The 11577-nt window shown below is 45.8% G+C and overlaps 1 long non-coding RNA gene across 1 annotated transcript in view; it reads right to left on the reverse strand.

Moving 5' to 3' along the window:
- Window positions 1-1573: 1573 nt before the first annotated feature.
- Window positions 1574-11577, reverse strand: part of LOC106012810 — a 20786-nt gene continuing 10782 nt past the window's right edge. Inside the window, exons 2-3 of the long non-coding RNA XR_004858973.1 lie at window positions 4290-4481; window positions 1574-2407 (exon numbers count right to left, since the gene is read on the reverse strand). This is a non-coding gene — a long non-coding RNA (uncharacterized LOC106012810). The remainder of the gene's footprint in view (window positions 2408-4289; window positions 4482-11577) is intronic.

The following is an 11577-nucleotide window of genomic DNA, read 5'->3' on the forward strand; positions in this document are numbered from 1 at the left end:
CTGTTCCGCCGCGAGAAGGCCAGTAACCTAGTAATTCCGGTTAAAGTTCTCAATGCGTCCGTATACTGAGCGACGATGTGGGGGACCTATAAGCCATTTCATTTTAGCCGATTCTTTGCGTGTTAGGTTGATGAGGCCACCTTGTGTTTTTCCAGCTCGCATAAGACATTGTTCAATTGTCATGTCTGTCCACGTTCCATAACCAATAGATCTAGAAATTTAAGGCTAGATCTAGATCTAGAATTTAGATCTTGATCAAGATTTAGACAGATTAGATCTAAGTAAAGATAGATTTACCCCTAGAATCTTGATTTTTTAAAAATCTTATCTAGATCTATCTTCACATTATAAAAAAATAAAATACAAAAGAAAAAACCTTTTCGTTTCAGTTGTCAACCCTAAACGCCTTTGCAATATAAACGATAGAGAGGAAAACTCAATCTACAGCTGAATTGGTAAATGAAAGTAACGAACAGGCTATAAATTAACCAACAATAAGGAGTATCCGAATTATTGTACATTTACATGTATCTTACAGCCGCTATCCAATAAAAAGAAACCTTTATCCTAAAGGCACATAGAATAGTTGACACTGTAAATAGACCAATGTTGCTCTAAAAATACTTCACGAGTACTTGATTAGATTCGAAAGAAACAAAATTAATCGTCATTTCATCAAAAGACACCGCAAAAAGGATTCACAGCAAGACGGGGGGAGGCGTACAGAGCGCACCCACTGACTTAAAAATATATGGACTGCGCGCGCCGTGGAAAACCCGTAACTAACCGGCCGCCATCTTGCATAGGCCAACTCTGCGAGCGCCGCACGCTCAGTAGTGAAAATTTAATAGACTTTATAAGAGGCACTGCGTGGGGGTTGAGGCAAAAAACAACAAGAAACGAGCCTAAACGTCTTTGTAAACAGATATATTGGGATGAGACCACTTTGACAAGTGGTTTAGATTTTAGATATTTGGTATCGATGTGCAAGAAAATAAAAGGATTTATTCACAATATGACTAGTGAATAGGATCATGTCTAACTCTAACAGAGAGATAAAGAGAGAGAAAGTAGAGGAGAAAGATGGGTAACATGGCTACAGTCAAGATGGAAAGCATTAACGAAACACAAGAAAACGAAGATCATTAAGCTGTGCAATTGGGGTGGGTTTTTTTGGTGTTTGAGTTTGTTGTTATAATTAGTAAGTGTTTTACGGCGCTCGCATATGACTTCTATGAGCGCCCGGGACCCACCAATAGTTTTCAGTTGGTAGGAAATTTTGATTTTTGCTCGGGTTGCAGCTGAGGCCTACTCTTCTTTTTGATTTTGGACCACCAAGGGATCTTTAACGTGTGCTTGCACACAGGACCTCCGATATTTTTAGCCCTTGTCCGAGAAGGCTAGGTGTAGTGTGGATCTTACCTACCACAAGATCTGGGGTTTGGCTGAAAGACAGCAGTAAGACGGAGCCAAGAAGAAGCAGTAGAAAGTTTCAGGAGCCAGAAGGAGGTAAGGGCAGAAAGTGGAGATGAAAGCAGACGAGTGATGAAAGCAGACGAGTGAACATTTTTAACTCTTTGTCATCTTCAGCAGATTTTTATTCAGAAAGACAATGGTCACAATGCATGTACGAACAATATTCAAGCACGCGACACACACTCACACACACACAGCCACACCCACCCACACAATGAGATCATGAGCAACATAACAAGTATGATGTAGAAGGTATGCACAAAATAACAATCAATTGAACCACAGCGAGTATCGCCAAGCTTTTCAGCACGCATAAATGCATGTACGAACAATATTCACAAACACGACACACACACACACACATCTATTAGCTTATCACACGTGCACACTAACACATCGTTACAAAATGAGCACATACACATACATTTAAATAAAACTAGCTGAGCACCCGGCTTTGCTTGGGGTGACACACACACACAATCAGAAATAGAGTGAAACACACCATACATATAAATATATATATTAAGATAATAATAATAATGAAGATCATTTCTAGAACGCCCACACCCGTGTAAACACAGCTCTAGGCGCTTACATAAATGCATGAACGAACAATATTCACGCACGCCACACACACACAATGAGAACCACAGCGAGTATCGCCAAGTTTTTCAGCACGTATAAATGCATGTATGAACAATATTCACGCACGCGACACACACACACCAACGTCTACTTGCTTATATCACACACGCACGCTTACACATCGTTACAAAATGAGCACATACAACATACAGTCGCATAACTGTGGTCGTCACTGAAGATGGACCCACACTCTCTCCAGCCTCCTCTTGATCAGCACTGGAAGTAGTTTCTGGCTGAGCCACGGTTCTGCGTTCAGCATGACGCCTTGGCTTTACAGTACAGGTGTCTGCAAACAAACAATTTTAAATGTGTTTAGGGGCTGTTCAAATAATATAATCTTACATCTTTTTGGGGACTTTTTGCATCCCCCCTCCCCCCTTTCACTTTTCTTACATATTTGTTTCACGACGTGGTGGAATCAGGCACTCATCAATTTTTGGTTATTGCTATCATCTTAAAGCCTGTTCATTTGCCTTCCTTGAGGTAAAAAAAAAAAGCCCATCTACACTAGAAGTCGAAATATTTGCGATTGAAGAAGGTCAGGTTTGCCTGGTTTCAGAGATAAAATTAGCGAGAAAATGGCCACCAAAGTTTGGCAACTTCCAAAGCTTGAGTACTTGCAAAATGAAAATTTTAATTTTTTTTGGTGCCTTTAATCAATGCTTTTCTGCAAAATCCACACCCAAATGTGTTTTAAAATCGACATAAAAGGTGCTGAGCCCCAAAAAAAATTTGGGGGGGGGGGGGGGGGGGGGAACCATTTCCAAACAGGTCATAAAATGTTTATTTCTCGGATTTCACTAGTTCGCATTATAGCAATAATAATAAGTGTCACGACATGGTGGAATTAGGCGCCCATCAATTTTTGGGCATATAATGGAGTTATTGGTATCATCTTAAAGCCTGTCGACTTGCCTTGCTTTCGATGAAAAAAATATGCCAATTATCACGGATACAAAGTCGAGATTTTTGCGATTAAACTTTAGTAATTAGTTATTTCCTTAGCTTGAGAGTCCATGTAAACTTATAATTTACATCGTTCATGACTTTAATCAACATTTTTCAGTAAAATCCACACAGAAATATTTATGTTCTTTAATGGGCATGCATGAAAGGTGTTGAGCCAAAAAACAAAAACTCAATAAAAATTCTCAAATCGGAGGAAAAATGCCAGTTTCTTCTCTTTCATTATTTTGACGGGCGCCTGATTTCACCACCCTGACTCACATATATATATATATATATTTATATATTCATATCGCGCAAATCCCTGTTACAATCATTGTTCTTTGCGCTTTACATAATATTCATGAAAAATATATATATGCATACATACATACACGCACACATAATAATATATCATTATCAATGTCCCCCTGGTCAGACCCCGTAAGCGCCAGAGAGATAATTTTCCAGGAGAAGGAAAAAACTGATTTACTAAATGTTAAAACGTTTAACCAAACTTCAATTTCGCTTAAAACCATTCAATACGATGTAACTAAATCAGGGTTAGTTACTTTTTAAGACGTAAAAAACCCAAGGAACCAAGAACAGGAGAAAAAAAAATAATCCTGAATGCGTATACCGTTCACATCGGTGTACGGGTAGATCTAAGTCCAAAACACAACGAAAATTGGGCCGATTAGGCAGAGTATAGATTGATGAATTTATACAAAACGAATATTACGCCAAGATTTCACTTTATATTTGGCAATTATAAAACAACTAAACCTATGCTCCTAAATTTCCAGCATTTATGAATTTTTTTCCGATTAAAAAGATCGAGACATGAGCTTTAATATAATTTATCCAATTACTAGATCTATGTAAACTGGCCCTCCCTCCCTGCATCATTAGTATGAACAGAACAACCAAGTTGACGTGACCTTTCCGGGGGGGGGGGGAGGGGCGCACAGTTAAATATGTCGACCAATGAGATGGCACACGATCATGATCATGCACTCTCAGCTTACACTCTCATAACTCACTTAAATGACGAGTCTGAATAAATAAAACATTTTTGCTGACCCGAGTCTGAACAGATAAAACCCATTTTCAGTATTTTCAGACTCCAGTCCGAATAATTAAAAAGTCTGATCGAATTCGAGTCCTAAATAGAACTAGGTGGCCTTTAGAAATAGTGTTTCTCATTGAAGCAGAAAGCATACCTTCTGGAGATCGGGTGGAAAATCAAACAGGGTGGGCGCAGCATCAGGTCTCAATCCAACAGTCTGTTCTGTCAAAACACTTGTCATCGAAGTGAGCAGAGCAAATCACTGTATTCCTGGTGGGCTGAAAATCCTTCCCTCCTCATGTTTGCCAACCACCTCTTTGATCTGTCTAGATCTCCAAGTGGGAATCTGGAAGCAAATGTATGTATGTGTTCACTTTTATGTGTACATATATCCAACATCTAAGTTAAACGCGTCACAGCATGGTGGAATCAGGCGCCCGTCAATTTTCGGAATAAGACAACGTCACGGGAGTCAAATCCTAGGAGGTTTATCAAGAGCTATTCAGAACGCGGCGTTTCAAATAGCATGGGAGCTATTCAGAACGCGGCGTTACAAATAGCACCTGGAAAACAAAATTTCGATTAAAATTAAAATTACCAAACAGGCAGAAAAATGCCAGGTTCTTCAATATCATAATTATGACGAGTGCCTGATTTCGCCACGATGCCTCACAAAGTATTGTTTCAATAGTGTGTGACATTTTGCGTCTTGACAGAGGGTCAGTAAGGCACCTTTTGGTTTCGTCTGAAATACAAATTTATACAGGCATTGCAAGCTAAAATTTCATTTACAATTCAGCCATCCTTATTAAATACGGCTAGCCTAGCAGTCTAGCCGTCATAAAGTACGCTAGCCTCTTCCATTTAAAAAGAAAAAAGGAGATTAATTGAATATGATATTTCTTTCTTTCGCAAACAAATAAGAGAGTTATAATTAAAAAAGCGGTGTAGAATTAAATATTACCTAACTTTTGCGTATTGATCGGCCAATTGAGGAATCTTTGTCCTACTTTTGCCGATCCGATTGGCCACTCATTGCGCATGACAGCCTAATTTTCCTTAAGCACTAGAATCTAGATTCTAGGGGAAGATTGAAGAATACCGGACCACTCGTATACATTATCTGTAAATCACAGTGGACCCAGAAAAATCTGAAACGCAGAATATTGAACACTTGTGGCGCAATCTGAAAGGGTGGATAAAGGCTCCATGTCATAAGTAATCAAAAGCTCATCACTTCACTAGGGAAGGTCTACTACTGTTGCTCATGTAGGTGCAGAGCTCTATTTCATAGGCCAGAGATTGCCACGAAACAGAAGAAGGTCAGTGCAAAAGATTTCTAGAGTAGAGATCTAGATCTAGAATCTAAGACAGCCTGTACACATTTATAATAACACACACACAACAGTAGACTACACACACATACACAACAGTAGTAGGAGGGCAATAGGTCAATAGGCCTCAAAAGTTTTACTTACTTGTGAAAAGTAAAGCCTTTCTTCCTTTCCTGGGTGTTCCTCGCCTCGAACACTTCCAAGCAGTGCACCCGGGCATCTTACACGTGCAAAAATAATAATTTAGAAGATGAAAACAGCACAGCAACAGTAACTTGAGTGCCTGAGGCTAAAGAGGCCAGTGGAAAGTGAACTGGTAACTTCGCCAATGTGGCGGCTGGGGCACTTCCGCTAGTCAACAGGGCAGCGCTCTTAAAGCCTGTATTGAAAACGAGGCGCGCACAGTCCATATAGTTTTAGGTCAGTGGTGTCAACGTGCCCTCGAGGGAGGCAAGGGCTATTTGTGGTGGTGGTCTCAGGGTCTTTGTCGGGGTCTTGGTCGGAGTCTTGGTTGGGGTCTGGGTTTTTGTAGGGGTCTGTTTCTTCGTTGGGGTCTTGGCGGGTGATCTGGGTACGGCGGTGGAGGTGACAGTCTGGTTGGTGGGGGCAGTCGGGTTGAGGGCGGGTGCTGGAGTGTCGACGGCCGGGGTGGTGGCGGCGGTGTTGGTGGTGGCGGTGTCGGGCGGCGGTCGTCTTGTCGGTGGTTGGTGGGGCTGTCGTGGGCCTTGCCTCAAGCGGTCTGCGTACGTCGTTTCTGTCGTCTGTGGGGCGTCGTTGGTCTGGGGGAGGGGTTTGTCCGTCTGGTTGCACATTTTTCTGTCCTCTTCTTTTTCTCTGTTCTAGCGTCATTTGTGTTCTGTGTTACTGTGTCTATGGAATTTTGTCTTTTTAAAGGTAGGTTCGAATTCTTTTTTGTCTGTCTGTCTTGTTTTTCTTGCTCTGTGTCTGTTTCTAATTCTATCGTCAGAGGTCTTTCCTCGCTGTCACTGTCACTTTCTATCGTTTTTGTTTTCTCCGTTTCGTCGGCCCAGTTTCGTATGGGGAGGGGTGTCAACGTGCCCTCGAGGGGGGCAAGGGCTATTTGTGGTGGAGGTGGTCTTAGGGTCTTTGTCGGGGTCTTGGTCAGAGTCTTAGTCGGCGTTGGGGTCTGGGTTTTTGTAGGGGTCTTGGTGGGTGATCTGAGTAGGGCTGTGGAGGTGACAGTCTGGGTGGTGGGGGCAGTCGGGTTGAGGGCGGGCGCTGGAGTGTCGACGGCCGGGGTGGTGGCGGTGGCGGGCGGCGGTCGTCTTGTCGGTGGTTGGTGGGGCTGTCGTGGGCCTTGCCTCAATCTGTCGGCGTAGGTCATTTCCGTTGTCTGGGGGGGCGTCGTTGGTTTGGTCCGGCTTGCCGGCCGGACATTTGGACGAGTAGTGGTCGTCCCGGGGGCAGTGAATACAAGCTATGCGGCGCCCGGGGATAGTTACCAAGATAGAATTGGGGTGCGGCCCGCAGCCCGAGATTCGTACGTAATGGGGTATGTCCTGTTCGTCGGCCTCCGCCAGGAGGATATGGCGATCGTCAGTTCCATACCTCCTGGGGAGGAAGTCAATGTCCGTGTCCCGTCTGGTGAAAGTTTGGGCGACTTGTTTGATGTGTTCTGTAGTGAAAGTTACCGGCACCCACTGTAAGTGTAAGCTCACGGGCCGTCAGCTGGCAGAGGGCGTCAGTCCCCTCCGCCACTTCTCAGAATGTCTGCAGATGCAGGGGGCTGAGGTCTGTTCCTGGGAGTGGCTCGATGTAGTATGTGTAATATGTTTGTAATCTGTAAATTTTTTGGATCTTGGCTGTGGGGTGGAGGCTGGTGATGTTCTGGATGATGGCGAGGGGGACGCTGCCAGAGTAGCGGCCCGTGAGCGTGACGGTGAGGGTGCCGGATGGATGTCGGGTTGGTCCATCTTTTAAGTTTAGGGCGGTGAAGTGCGGCATGTTGGTGGTGGTGGCGGTCTCGTCGGGGGCTGTCACGGTCCGGTCGGACCGCTTCTCGGCTTCTCTCCCAAACGGCGGAGTGGAGGTGGAGGGACAGAGCCCTGCACCGGGACGATACAAAAACGGGTTATACCTTATTTCGAGTCCTCCTCGGTGCAGGGGTGTCTGGTTGAGCTCAACGTCGTCTGGGAGTTGGTGTGGATAAGAACAGATACTTTTGTGTGTGTGTGTGTGTGTGTGTTTGTGTGTGTGCATGTGTGTGTATGAGTAGGCCTACTATGAGTGTGTCTGTGTGTGGTGGTAGGTGTGTAAGTGAAGAGTAAGGAGTGTGTGTGTGTCTGTTTTTTCAGGCTTTATTTCAGCCTTTATTTCCAGAAAAATCAAAGTAGGCCTATACAAAATAGAACGCAGGATCCATTCACTCCAGGGCTCATAAATCGTCCCTCTCTTTCACTCACTCAGGTAATTCACAAGTTCTCTCCCGCGGCTCATCCCCGTCCGCATAACTCTCATACCCCGCCCCCTCCCTCCAAGCACGCACAAAGAAAATCTCACTCATTCACTTGCACTCCGCGAACTATGGACAATAATATTGGCAAGACTGCCTTAGCCGCTTTCCTTTCATTCGTGAGCTGCGTTGTGGACCAGGCCAGGGGGGGGGGGGGGAGGGTCGGTGTCGTCGTTGCGCCGCTTCGTCGTCTGCTAGGCTCGTTTCTGTGGCCTGTGGATATACTCATGCATTCCTTCTTTCACCCGCTCTGTCACTCGCACTGTCTCTCCATCCACAGCTCAGCTCGTCATGCGTTCAAACGTTGCCCACTGATCGTGTTTCGTTAGTGTGTGTATAAGTTTGTGTGTGTACATGTGCATGATGGTGGTGGGTGTGTGGTGGGTGTTACAAAAAGTTGTCTGAAGGCGAGCTTGCCATGCGGTGTCTCTGTATAGTGATAGAATGTGTAGTTTGACTGTGTGTGTGTCGTTGTCTTCTGTCGGTATTATGTTGAGAAAAATTGCTTTGTAAATGTCTACTGGTGTGTTGTGCGGTGCGCCTAACATTTTTGTGAGTGCTTGTCTGATAGGTTGTATGTATGCGCAAGAGAAGAAGATATGCTCCTCTGTTTCCTGAACGTTTTGTTTACAAATTTTGCAGGGAATAATTTTGTTGATCTTTTTACTTTGTCCTTCTGATGTCGGGGTAATAGAAAATAGTATTCGGTAGGTGGTTTGTTTCTGAAGTGGAGTGGTACATTTAATAAAGAAGTTTTTAAAGGCTTCGGAAAAATCGATAAGAGCATATCTCCTTCCCCGAGGTATTTGTTCGTGTAGCGCTGTTGCTTGTCGGAGGACGAGAGCCTTGTATGTAGTTTTTGTGTTGTGAGTGATTTTGTTTAGCTCGCCGTGTCGTTTCAGCGTGTCTAGTGCGTTTTTGTGGAATGTTGGTAGCGAGCCGAAGTGGTGTGGCATTGTGTTGTCTATCGGTGTGTGTTTACTGAGGCGTGTGCCGAGGTAGTAGTGTGCTATTTTGTGGGCGCTTTTTCGGTAGTTCCCACCCCGCAATTGTTATTCGCCGGTTTTGGCCTCAAGAGAGGGGGGTTTCAGGGGGGCTGTCACTTTCTACCGTTTGTGTTTTGTCCGTCTCGTCGGCCCAGTTTTTTATGGGGAGGGGTGTCAACGTGCCCTCGAGGGAGGCAAGGGGTATTTGTGGTGGTGGTGGTCTTAGGGTTTTTGTCGGGGTCTTGGTCGGAGTCTTAGTCGGCGTTGGGGTCTTGTTTTTTGTAGGGGTCTTTGTGGGTGTTCTAAGTAGGCCGGTGGAGGTGACAGTCTGGGTGGTGGGGGCAGTCGGGTTGAGGGCGGGCGCTGGGGCGTCGACGGCCGGGGTGGTGGCGGCGGTGGCGGTGTCAGTCGGCGGTCGTCTCGTTGTTGGTTGTTGGGGCTGTCGTTGATTTTGCTTCAGTCGGTCTGCGTATGTTGTTGTTGTCGTTGGTGGGGCATCTTTGGTCTGCTCGGGCTTGCCGGCCGGACATTTGGGCGAGTAGTGGTCGTCCTGGGCGCAGTAGATACACGCTATCCGGCGCCCGGGGATGGTTACCAGTATGGATATAGTGTCCGGCCCGCAGCCCGAGATTCGCACGTAGTGTGGTATTTCTTCTTCGTCCACCTCCGCCAGGAGGATATGGCGGTCGTCGGTGCCAAACCTCCTGGGGAGGAAGTCTATTTCAGTGTTCGGTTTGGTAAATGTTTGGGCGACTTTCTTTATATGATCTTCCGTGAAAGTTACTGGTACCCACTGCAGGTGTATTTTGCGTCGCTCACGGGCCGTCATCTGGCAGAGGGCGTCAGTCCCCTCCGCCACTTCCCTGAAGGTCTTCAGGTGTAGGGGGCTGAGGTCTGTGCCTGGGTGTGGTTCAATATAGTAAGTGTAGTATGTCTGGAGTCTGTATATTTTTTTTATTTTCGCTGTAGGGTGGAGTGTTGTTATGTGTTGGATGATGGTGGCGGGGGGGACGCTGCCCGAGTAGCGGCCCGTGAGCGTGACGGTGAGGGTGCCGGAGGGGTGTCTTGTTGGTCCGTGGTGGTGGTGGTGGTGGTGGTGGCGTCGGTCTTCGTCAGGGGGCTGTCACGGTCCAGTCGGACCGCTTCTCGGCTGGCTTCTCTCCCAAACGGCGGAGTGGAGGTGGAGGGACAGAGCCCTGCACCGGGACGAGACAAAAAACGGGTTATACCTTAATTCGAGTCCTCCTCCGTGCAGGGGTGCCTGTTTGTGCTCACGTCGTTCGGGAGTTGATAAGAACAGATACTTTTATTAGTGGACGATAACCGTCCTCCCGATATAAAGGAGGGTCAGATTTCTCCGTCCCTCGGAGTGCCTCGGGTAGTACCTGCCTCGCTAAACCAGGGGGCACAAGGCCGGAGGAGTAGCGGAGAACAGATACTACCTTTGATCGGAGCCAAATTTTGTTTAGAAAAAGGTGAGAAACTCTGTCGAACGCCTTGGTCTGGTCAAGTGATAGTATGCATGTGTGTAGTTGCTTGTCTTCGGTGTATGTTATGATGTCTCTAAGTGTGTGGTTGTGGTCCTGTATTGTTCTGCTGTGTACTGCGCTAGCTTGGTCGGTGTGTATTAGATCCTTCATGAGCGGTCTCAACTTGTTGGTGAGGGTTTTAGAAAGAATTTTGTAATCAACGTTTAGGAGGGATATGGGTCGGTAGTTTTTCATGTCTAGGGGGGAGCCCGAGTCTTTGGGAATGAGGGATATGTACGAAAGGTTTAGAGACTCGGGCAGGGAGCCTTGCTCGAAGCTTTCATTTATCATTTTCATAAAGAGGGGGGCCAAAATAGGGAAGAAAGCTTGGTAGAATTCCACGGTTAGGCCGTCGGGGCCGGGGGAGGTATTTTTTTTCATTAAGTTGAGAGCGTCCCGAAGGTCTGCTAGTTGTGTGTCGGTGTCTAGCGTTTGTTGTTGTTGTTCGGTTAGTTGTGCTGTGTGTTTCGCGTACTCGTCCTGTGTCGCCTCGTCTGTGTGTTCTTCTGTGTACAGTGTGGTGTAGTAGTCTTGAAATGCGTGTGTTATTTTTTGCGGGTCTGTTTGTATGTTGCCTTGCGCGTCTCTGATTTTTTCGATGTGTCTGTTTTTCTGTATAGATTTTTCTAACGCAAGGTATTGTTGTGTGGGTTTTTCCTCTGGTGTGTTTGTGAGTCTTGAACGTATCTGTGCCCCCCTGTATCTGTGTTGTCGGATTTCCTCTAGTTCTGTTTGTAACTCTAAGTTGTGTGGTTCTTGTAGCGTTCCTTGTTCTTCTGCTGTTTGTAGTGTTTGTTCTAGTAGGTGTTCTCGTTGTCGTCTGCGTGTGTTTATTTGTTTGGACATGATGATGCTTACGGTTTTGATTGAATCTTTCATCATGTCCCAGGACTCGCGTATGTTGTTGGTGGGAAGTGGTTGTGTGTATAGGGTGATCGTGTTTGTGGCTGCCTGTATGAAGTTTTCGTCCTCCAACAAACTGTTGTTAAATTTCCAGTGTGGCGATAGTTTTTTGCGTGTGTGTACGCCGGGTCCTATTGTTACTAAAACTGCCTTGTGGTCTGTGAATTGGAGTGTGTTGTTTATGTGTGTGCACTGCGTGACTGTGAGGGATTGGTCT

Source organism: Aplysia californica, unplaced genomic scaffold (assembly GCF_000002075.1).
Source record: "Aplysia californica isolate F4 #8 unplaced genomic scaffold, AplCal3.0 scaffold00516, whole genome shotgun sequence".
Lineage (NCBI taxonomy): Eukaryota > Metazoa > Mollusca > Gastropoda > Aplysiida > Aplysiidae > Aplysia > Aplysia californica.